Source organism: Acomys minous, assembly GCF_964271855.1.
Source record: "Acomys minous genome assembly, chromosome: 3".
NCBI lineage: Eukaryota > Metazoa > Chordata > Mammalia > Rodentia > Muridae > Acomys > Acomys minous.
Genome location: NC_140485.1, coordinates 77131223 through 77140611, shown reverse-complemented (window position 1 = coordinate 77140611; position 9389 = coordinate 77131223). Strand labels below are relative to the sequence as shown.

At 42.8% G+C, this 9389-nt stretch overlaps 1 protein-coding gene and 1 pseudogene across 2 annotated transcripts in view; one reads left to right on the top strand and one right to left on the bottom strand.

The window, feature by feature from the left end:
- CTNNBL1 (catenin beta like 1) overlaps positions 1-9389 on the top strand; it is a 155000-nt gene that overhangs the window by 87919 nt on the left and 57692 nt on the right. The gene's annotated exons all lie outside the window — the stretch shown is intronic.
- On the bottom strand, positions 3603-5568 carry LOC311593403 (large ribosomal subunit protein uL16-like; annotated as a pseudogene). Its single transcript has one exon. The product of its transcript is annotated as a large ribosomal subunit protein uL16-like (transcript).

Here is a 9389-nt window from a genome sequence, read left to right as displayed (position 1 = left end):
TCAGTAGTTTAATCCTTTTTCACCACCAAGTAGTATTTTATCATGTGACTAAACCACAGGTTGTTGACGCACTTATTGATGTACATTTGTATCTCATCTTTAGCCCTTAGGAGTGAGGCTGAAATGAACATTACACGCAAGCTTCAGGCACGCATATCCCTCATTGCGCTTGGGTCAATACCGGGAAGTTGCATGCTTCCGTCATGTAACTGGTGCGTACTTTGGTTTCTAAGGTGCTGCCGGACGGCTTGCAAAATGATGCCGTTTCGAATCCCATGGCGGGGTGTAAGCTCCAGGAGCCCTCCTTTCTCTTTGGCGTCTTAGTCAGCTTCTCAGTGGAGCTGTGCTAGTGTGTACACGGTGTGTGTGGTGGGGGATGTTTCATACAATTGGAATTTGCTTTTCCCAAGACTAGCGGTGTCGGGTGTCTGAATGCATGGTGTGATCCCCGCATGTCTCTGCTGGTCAGGTCTCTTCAAATCCTTTGCCCGTTAGGTGGTAGGAAGCTGTAACAGTTATGACAACTCTAGCAGTCCTTATCCATCATCAATATGGGCTCCTGTCAGGCATGTGGCTCCGGCATTGTATTCTGTCCTATGCTCTGCTTTTTCATTTCCACAGTAGTCTCTGAAAACATTTTAATTCTCATGGTGATTTATCTCTTCCAGTGACCTGTTTTTGTCCGCGTAAATTAAATGGCCTGTGTCGTTCAAGGAATTCAACCGCTTTTGTCTGTTGACAAACCCCTTGTGTGTAAGTCTTCCCTCCCTCCTCCTTGGAGTCTGTAGACTTGGCCGTGACAGGCTTGCTTACTCCTCAGTCTGAGAACTTGTGGTTTGGGTCTTCTGTTTTGTTTTTCCTTCTGATCAGTGTGGCTGGCGTTATCAATTTTAATGATCTCAAAGAACCAGCTTTTGTCTAACAATTTTTCCCGACCCTTTTTCTGTTTTTGTTTTGGAGCTTTCTGTTCTGGTCTTTTCTTCTTTTGGTAACCCTGGGAGGACTACTTCGCCGCTCTTTTCATGGCTTTTCAAGGTGCAGATGTGAGGCTGATCATTTGAGGGCTGTGTTATTTTTCTAATGTGTACACTGCTGTGAATCTCCTCTAACTACACATCAGGGCAGGCATATGCACTCTTGTTGTAATGTGTTTTCACTTTTATTTCATCCAAAATGCTATTTTGATTTCATTTTTCATGAAGTGCTTAGAAATGTGTTGTTAAATTCCCAAATATTTGGTGCTTTTCCAACTGTCTGCCCTCGCTTCTGCTTCCATCACACTGTGGTCTGAGAACGGACATTGTGTGACCTAGACCCTTCTGGATTTATAAAGCCTTGTGGGGCCCAGATTAGTCATGCTGCCACGTCCTGGTCGGCCGTGTGTCTGAAGAGCCTTCTGCTGCCTGGGGCAGGGTGCTTTGCTGTGGCAGGTGGGGACAGTTGGTGTCATGTTGCTTGCAGGTCTTGTGGATGTTTTCCCTTTGTCCTTTCACCCCTGTACACTTTTGGGTACTACATTTTGAAGTTATTTTAGGTGCTTAAGTGTTAAGGATTACTTCAGGTGTGATAACATACACCTTTAATCCCAGCATTTGCAAAGCAAAGGCAGATGGATCTCTGAATTTGGATTCTGAGGCCAGCCTGGTCTACAGAGCGGGTTCCAGGACAACCAGGGCTACACAGAAAAACTCTGTCCCCAAAAACAAATGAACACAAAGTTAAAAACATTTCAGATGATATGCTCTTTTGTGTAACTGGCCCTTTTATTACTAAGACATTACTTTCTTTATCCCTAGGATTACTCTTTGACCTGAAACTTGACTCCTAGTGCTATAACCACCACAGCTTTGTCTGAGTGTTAGCATCCAGGGTCATTTGCCGTCTGTCCTTGAATAAGTTGTGTGCTGTCTGCTACCTTGCCCTCTTCCCGCACCAGACATAAGTGTGGAAGCCCCAGTTAGCCCCCCACCCCCACCCCCGAGTAGATTTGGAAAAAGAGGTTGGTTATGGTTAAATGGGGTTGTGGGGATGAAACTCAAAACCCAACAAGACTGTTTTCCCACAATAGGAGGTCCCCCCCACAAGAGTGCCCCCTCCAGCTGTGCTGTCAAGCTCACAGGAACACTTCTCTCTCTGTCCTTCCTGCTGCTGCAGTTACACATTTGATGTCAGGATATGGTGGAAATCCCACTGGAGAGTATTCTTTTTGTTTAAATGATAGTTATCTTTTTAATAAATTTTTAATAGAAAAGTTGTCTTTTTCTATCACATATATTTCTATTCTATATGTGTGTATAATATATATATATGTATATATACATATATATGTACATTTTTTTATTTGAGGATAGATTCTTCCTTCATACAAGACATCTTGACCACAGCCTTCTCTTATTTCTGATTTTAGTGGAATTGCTTTGAGTTTTTCTCCATTTAATTTGATGTTAGCTATAGGCTTGCTGTAACTTGCCTTTATTATGTTTAGGTATGCCCCCTTGTATCCTTAATCTCGCCAGGACTTTTATCATGAAGGCATGTTGCAATTTGTCACAGGGGTTTTCAGCATCTAATGAGATAAGCGCGTGGGGTCTTTCTTTCAGTTTGTTTATATGGTGGATTGCTTTGACTGATTTTCATATGTTGGACCATCCCTGTATCTCCCGGATGAAGCCTACCTGATCATGGAATGTGGTTTTTGTTTTTCATGTGTTCTTAGATTTGGTTTGCAGGTATTTTATTGAGTATTTTTGCATCTATGTTCATAAGGGAAATTGGTCTGTAATTCTCTGTCTTTGTTGAGTCTTTATGTAGTTTGATTATCAGAGTTACTGTGGCATAAAATGAACTGGGCAATGTTCCTTCTGTTTGCATTTTTGAAATAATTTGAGGAGTATTGATGTTAACTCTTCTTTGAAAGCCTGATAGAGGGGGCTGGAGAGCTGGCTCAGAGGTTAAGAGCACTGACTATTCTTTCAGAAATCCTGAGTTCAATTCCCAGCAACCATTTGGTGGCTCACAACCATCTATAATGTAATCTTATGCCCTCTTCTGGCCTACAGGTGTACATGCAGGCAGAGCACTGAATACATAATAATAAAAAAATAAATCTCTAAAAAAAGAAAAAGAAAGAAAGTCTGGTAGAATTCTCTAAAATCGTCTAGGTCTGGGTTTTGTTTTTTGTTTTTGTTTTTTGTTTTGGTTGGGAGACTTTTAATGACTGCTTCTATTTCATTAGGGGTTATAGGTCTGTTTAAATTGTTTCTATAATTTTGATTTAACTTTGGTAAGCAGTATCTATGGAGAAAAGTATCCATTTCTCTTAGATTTTCTCATTTGGTGGAGTACAGGTTTTTAAAGTATGTCCCTAGGAGTCCCTGGGTTTCTTCCATGTCTGCTGTCATGCCCCCTTTGGTTAGTTTGGATCTTCTCTCCCCCTAAGTTAATTTGGATAAGGGTTTGTCTGTTTTATTGACTTTCTCAAAGGACCAATTCTTTTGTTGATTCTTTGTATTGTTCTTTCTGTTCCTATCTTATTGATTTCAGCCATCCAATTGATTGTTTCTTGCCATCCACTCCTCTTGGGTGTGCTTCCTTCTTTCTGCTCTAGAGCTTTCAGGTGTGCTGTTAAGTTGCTAGTATGAGATCACTTTTTTTTTTAACTTGATGTGAGATTTATTACTGAACATGATTTTAGGGTACACAAGAGCATCACAGTGGAAGCCCCTCAGGGATGCAGGGCTCTCCACTGGTCCAGGGGACCATGACGAGATATATTTGACCCCACAGCCATCAGGGATGAGCCACTTCTCAGCAACCATGTCTTCAAATCCATCTGCATTAAACTTGTGAAGCCCCACTTCTCTGAGATGTGGCTCTTCTGGCCGCCAGAGAACTTGAACTTGGCTCTACACAGAGCCTCAATCACATGCTCCTTATTCTGCAGCTTAGTGCGGATGGACATGATGACCGGGCCAATGTGAACCCTGGCCACTGTGCCCTGGGGTTTCCGAAAGGCACCACGCACACCTGTCTGGATCCTGTCAGCCCCAGCACAGGACAACATCTTGTTGATTCAGGTGACACGGAAAGGGTGGAGCCTCACATGAATATGAACTCCATCCTTGGCACAACTCTTCACGATGTATTTGTTGGCACAAATGCAGGCAGCCTCCAGCGCTTCAGAGGAGAGTTGTTCATATCCATCTGACACCATGTGGCCACAAAATGGGAATCCATCAACTTTTGCCTTCTTCTGTCTCAAGTCAAAGATGCAGATTCTAGCATCAGGGGCACCCTGGCAAAAGGAGACTTTGGGTACAGCGTGTTCATATAAGCAGTAACACCAGGCGGGGCTGTGGTCCATAATGACAATAGGATCGGTGGCACTGGAGGAAAAGAGCATGAGATCACTGGTTTTTGCTTTTTTTTTTTTTTTTATGTCAGTGCTATAAACGTTCCTCTTGGCACCACTTTCATTGTGTCCCATAAGTTTGGGTATTCATTTTCATTGAATTCTAGAAAGTCTATTTCTGTCTTGACCCATTTTTCGTTCAGTGGAGAGGTGTTCCGATTCCATGAGTTTGTAGGCTTTCTGTTGTTTCTGTGCTGTTGATATGCAGCTTTAATCCATGGTGATCTGGTAGGATACAGGAGTATTTCAGTGTTCTTGTATCCACTGAGACTTGCCTTGAGTCTGAATATATGCTTAATGTTGGAGAAAGTTCTATGAGGTACTCAGAAGGTATATTCTTGTGTTTGGGTGGGATACTGTTAATATCTGTTAGGTTCATTTGCTTTATAACGTCTGTTAGCGCCAACATTTCTCCATTTAGTCTTTGTCTGGGTGCCCTGCCCCGTGGTGAGAATGGGGTAGTGAGGTTTTCCACTATCAGTGTGTGAGGATCAATATGTGAATTAAGCTGTAGTAGTGTTTCCTTTACAAATGTGAGTGCCTTTGTGTTTAGGTCATAGATGTTACGAATTGAAGTGTCATCTTAAATGCTATAAATTTAAATGCTATAAACCCTTATTGAAACTAACTAAAAGAGGAGAGAGAATATCCAAATTAACAAAAGGAGGGCAGAACAACAGACACCGAGGAAACCCAGAAGCTCATAGGAACATACTTAAAAATCTGTACACTACCAAATTGGAAACTCTAAGAGAAATGGATAATTTTCTCAATAGATATTGCTTACCAAAGTTGAATCAAGATTAGGTACACAATTTAAATGTCCTTTGATGTGTAAGCATTGTCCTTCGCATCTCTTTTGATTAATTGTGGTTTGTAGCCTATTTTGTTACATATTACAATGTCTACGTTAGCTTGCTTCTTAGGTTCATTTGCTTGGAAAGTTTTTTTTCCAACCCTTTACCCTGAGGTGATGTCTGTACCCTTGATACTGAGATGCCTTTCTTGTATGCAGCCGAAGGGTAGATTCTGTTTGTGCATCCATTCTGTTAGCCTGTGTCTTTTTATTGGGAAATGGGGACCATTGGTATTGAGAGATATCAATGACCAATGATTGTTAATTCCTGTTATTTTGTTGGGGGGTGGAGGGCGTGTGTGTGTGTGTGTGTGTGTGTTCCTGTGTGTGTTCCTGTGTGTTTCCCTTCTTTTGGTTTTTCTGCTGTGCGATAATTTATTTCCTGTGTTTTGATGGGCATAGTTAACCTCCTTGGTTTTGTTTCCTTCTAGTACCTCTGCAGGGCTGGATTTGTGGATAGATATTGTCTAAATTTGACTTCGTCGTGGAATATGGTATCTTGATTTTTCCAACTATAGTGATTGAAGGTTTTGCTGGGTATGGTAATCTGGGCTGGCATCCATGCTCTCTTAGAGTCTGCAAGACATCTGACCAGGCCCTTCTGGAGTAGAGTCTCTGTTGAGAAGTCAGGTGTGATTCTGATAGGTCTGCTTTTATATGTTACTTGGTCTTTTTTCTCTTGCAGGTTTTAATAGTCTTTCTTTGTTCTTATGTCTGGTGTTTTGATTATTATGTGGTGAGGGAACTTTCTTTTCCTTTCCAATCTGTTTAGTGTTCTGTAAGCTTCTTGTACCTTTATAGGCATCTCCTTTAAGTTAGATTTTTTTTTTCTTGTGATTTTGTTGAGTATTTTCTGACCCTTTGAGCTTGGATTCTTCTCCTTCTATTCTTTCTGATCTTAGGGTTTGTCTTTTTATGATGTCCCAGATTTCCTGGATGTTTTGTGTCAGTAATTTTTTAGATTTTTAACCTACGTTTCCATTTCTTCTTCTGTCGCATCTTGAATTCCTCAGATTCTCACACATCTCATATCCTGTTAGTGAAGCTTGCCGCCATAGCCCCTGTTCACATCCCTACATTTTTCATTTCTGTCATTTTCTCTGTTTGTATTTTCTTTATGGCTTCTAGTTCCATTTTTAGGTCTTGAACGGTTTTATTCTTTTCTTTCAGCTGTTTGTTTGTGTTTTCCTGGATTTATTCACTTCTTCTTTAAAGGCCTCTACCATCGTCATAGTGTTGTTTTGGGGGGTCTTTTTCTTATGCTTCAGCTCTGCTGGAATATTCAGGGCCTGCTGTGGCAGGACGGCTGGGCTCTGGTGGAGTCAGAGTGCTTGGCTGTTAGGCATCTGGCTTGGGGTGATTATGGGTCTAGGTGCTGAGTTCTGGCTTTGTCTTTGTTGGGTGGGGGTTTTGTTCCTTGGTTTCTGTTTCTTCTCTGGATTTTCAGAGTGTTTTGCTTTGTGTTGCCTGTTTCACTGGCCTGCTTAGCTGGTGTGTTCACAGGAAATGCCTGCTGGTGCTGGAGGCTGGAGGAAGGGAAGGGTGGGGGTGGGGGTCTGTCTCAGTGCTAGGGTCAACCCTGAGGATTGGGTCTGAAGAACAGAGGGGACAAAGAAGGCCCATGGGCGGCCCACCTGGCCACCTGGCAGGCATGGCCTGTGGTTAAGCAGGGGACGTCTGTTCAAACTGGGGGCTGGAGTGTTGTATCTACATATTTGCTGTTGCTTGTGCTCTCCGTGACCAAGGCAGGAGGATCACGACTTTGAGGTTGTGTAGTGAGTAGTGACACCGTATCTTCAAACAAAGAAGAGAATTATTTTGGCCATGAGAGTTAAAAAAAAAAAAAAGAAAACAATGCTACTCCCCTGTCTGCCTTTCAAGGGGCTATAATTCCATGTGCATGATTATGACTATATTTTTCAATCATAAAATAATAAAGTGTAATAATAAAGTCATACAGTTGAGTATTAAAAACATAGCTGCATGTGCATCCATTGTTCACGGTTGTCCAGTGTTGTTCTTTAGTAGTGCTCACGCCCATGTGTTTCTTCCCATGTCACAGCCTGAGTTCTTGAGCTGCTCTGTTCAAACTTCTTCTGCAGTGTGCAGCTTCTGCCCCCCCCCCCCCCCCCGGTCTATCAGACACTGTGTTTCCCTGTAGTTAGTCAGTTTTGGTTGGTACAAGACGCTGTTGGTTCTCTCCCATTTGCATTATCGTTATGTCATGATAAGAGCTGTTCTAATGTCCTTATCTTCTGATTCTGTCATGGGGCATTTTAGGTGCTATTTTATGGGGGTATTTATTGAGTTTCAAGTATTGTGACTTTTCCCTTGTCGTCTGGATCTCTGTGTTAGTTTCACTGGTTTGCTTATTTACATATTGGTGGTACTGAGGCCTGAACTCAAGACCCTGCGCCTATTGAGCTAGCAGTCTAACATTGAGCCATCCCATAATATAACACCCTCAGAACAGACCCTCTCCCCCCTTACTTATGTGCATGTGGTGTGGTATACAGTGGTGGTGGTATCGGTGTTAGCATGTGTGGCACATGCGCATGTGCATGAAGGGGCCCGGGATTGATGTCAGACATCGTCCTTTTTCCGTTGATCTTCACCTTTGTCTTTTCATTCTTTAAATGTATTACTACTGTGTGTGTGTACATGCCGGTGGATGGCAATCTGTACGTGACAGCGTACAGGGCAGAGGGCACTCTGCGGCTGGCTCCTGGGAGTTCTGCTGTTTGCCTTATTTAGGATCTTCGGCAGAAGAGGCAAAGCTTAATGGGACACACGGTTCACAAGGTGCCATTCACTAGGTAAAAGGGGAAAGCCTGAGAGATACGGTACGTCTTTCGTTTCTCCCCTGAAGATGCATATGGCATACCCATATCTTATTGGCTGTAGAGAGTCACATGACTGTCCCTAGGCTCTAGTGGGAGGAAATGTGTTTTAGCATTTATGCATGGACTCATGTGAATTGACTATGGATGGTGTTTAAGGACATTGTGTTGATATCCTGAAACCACCCTGGTCATGGATAATGATCTGGATGAGTGTCCCCCAGAGGTGATGGATTTGGTCCTCAGGGTGCTGCTGCTTAGAGATAGTGGGGTCTAATGGGAAGATCTTAGTTTATTCGAGGTGTGCCATTGAAAGTGAGTGTGGCTTTCTAGCTTCTTCCTCCTGCCTCCCTGGACTTAGGCAGTTATATATTCTTACCTTTTGCCCTCTGGTGCCCCCACGAGAAGCCCAAAGCAGTGAGCTGGAACCTCCAAAATCATGAACTAATAAACCTTTTTCCTAGAAGTTAATTCTTGCTTCAGGCATTTTGTTACAGTGGTGGAAGGCTAATTATAAAGGCATCTTGATCTGGCTATCTAGTTAATGACAAATGCTCTGTCCCATGAAATGGTCTTATGTTTGGGGAGCTCTATAGGAAATGAACTTTGTCCTGTGCATTCCAAAGCAAACAGAAGTGATCTTGCCCAGGTAGTGAGATTTCTTGCCAGGATCAGCTCACAGTTACCAGTTTCATAGTTTAAAGAGTCCCAATTACCTCTTTAATTCATCCCAGCAAGCCAGAGTTCTGGAGAAAGGACTTTACTTCCTTAGCTTGTCCTCAGATCATTTCCTTCTGGGTTCTGCTGTTCTTCTCTAACTTTAAAAAGACTACCTCAGGGTCGTCTTGTGTAGGAGATTCACTCATAGCCTATTGGTTTCATGATTCTCTCACATTTCCCCTGATTCCTGAATTTTAAATGCAATTAAGTCCTAGCTGAACATCACTGTCCTGTCCCAGAGTGGCCTTGGATTTAAGCAAAACTCTTGGTGCCTTTCATCCCCGCCTTCTGCTTATCTGCCCCGTGTCTTTTTCTTTGTGCCCACTGTCCATTTCTGAAGAGACACCAAGACCATAAAATAAATTCATGGAGGAGTATTTACAGTTTTGGAGGTGTAGTTCTTTCTCATCATGGTGAGGAGAATGACAGCATGGCAGCACTCATGGTATCCTGATCTCTGCAGGCCAAGAGAGGGTGAGCCTGGGCCTGACATGGCCTTTTGAAAGCTCAAAGCCCACCTGTACTGACACACTTCCTCCAACAAGGCCACACCTCCTAATCC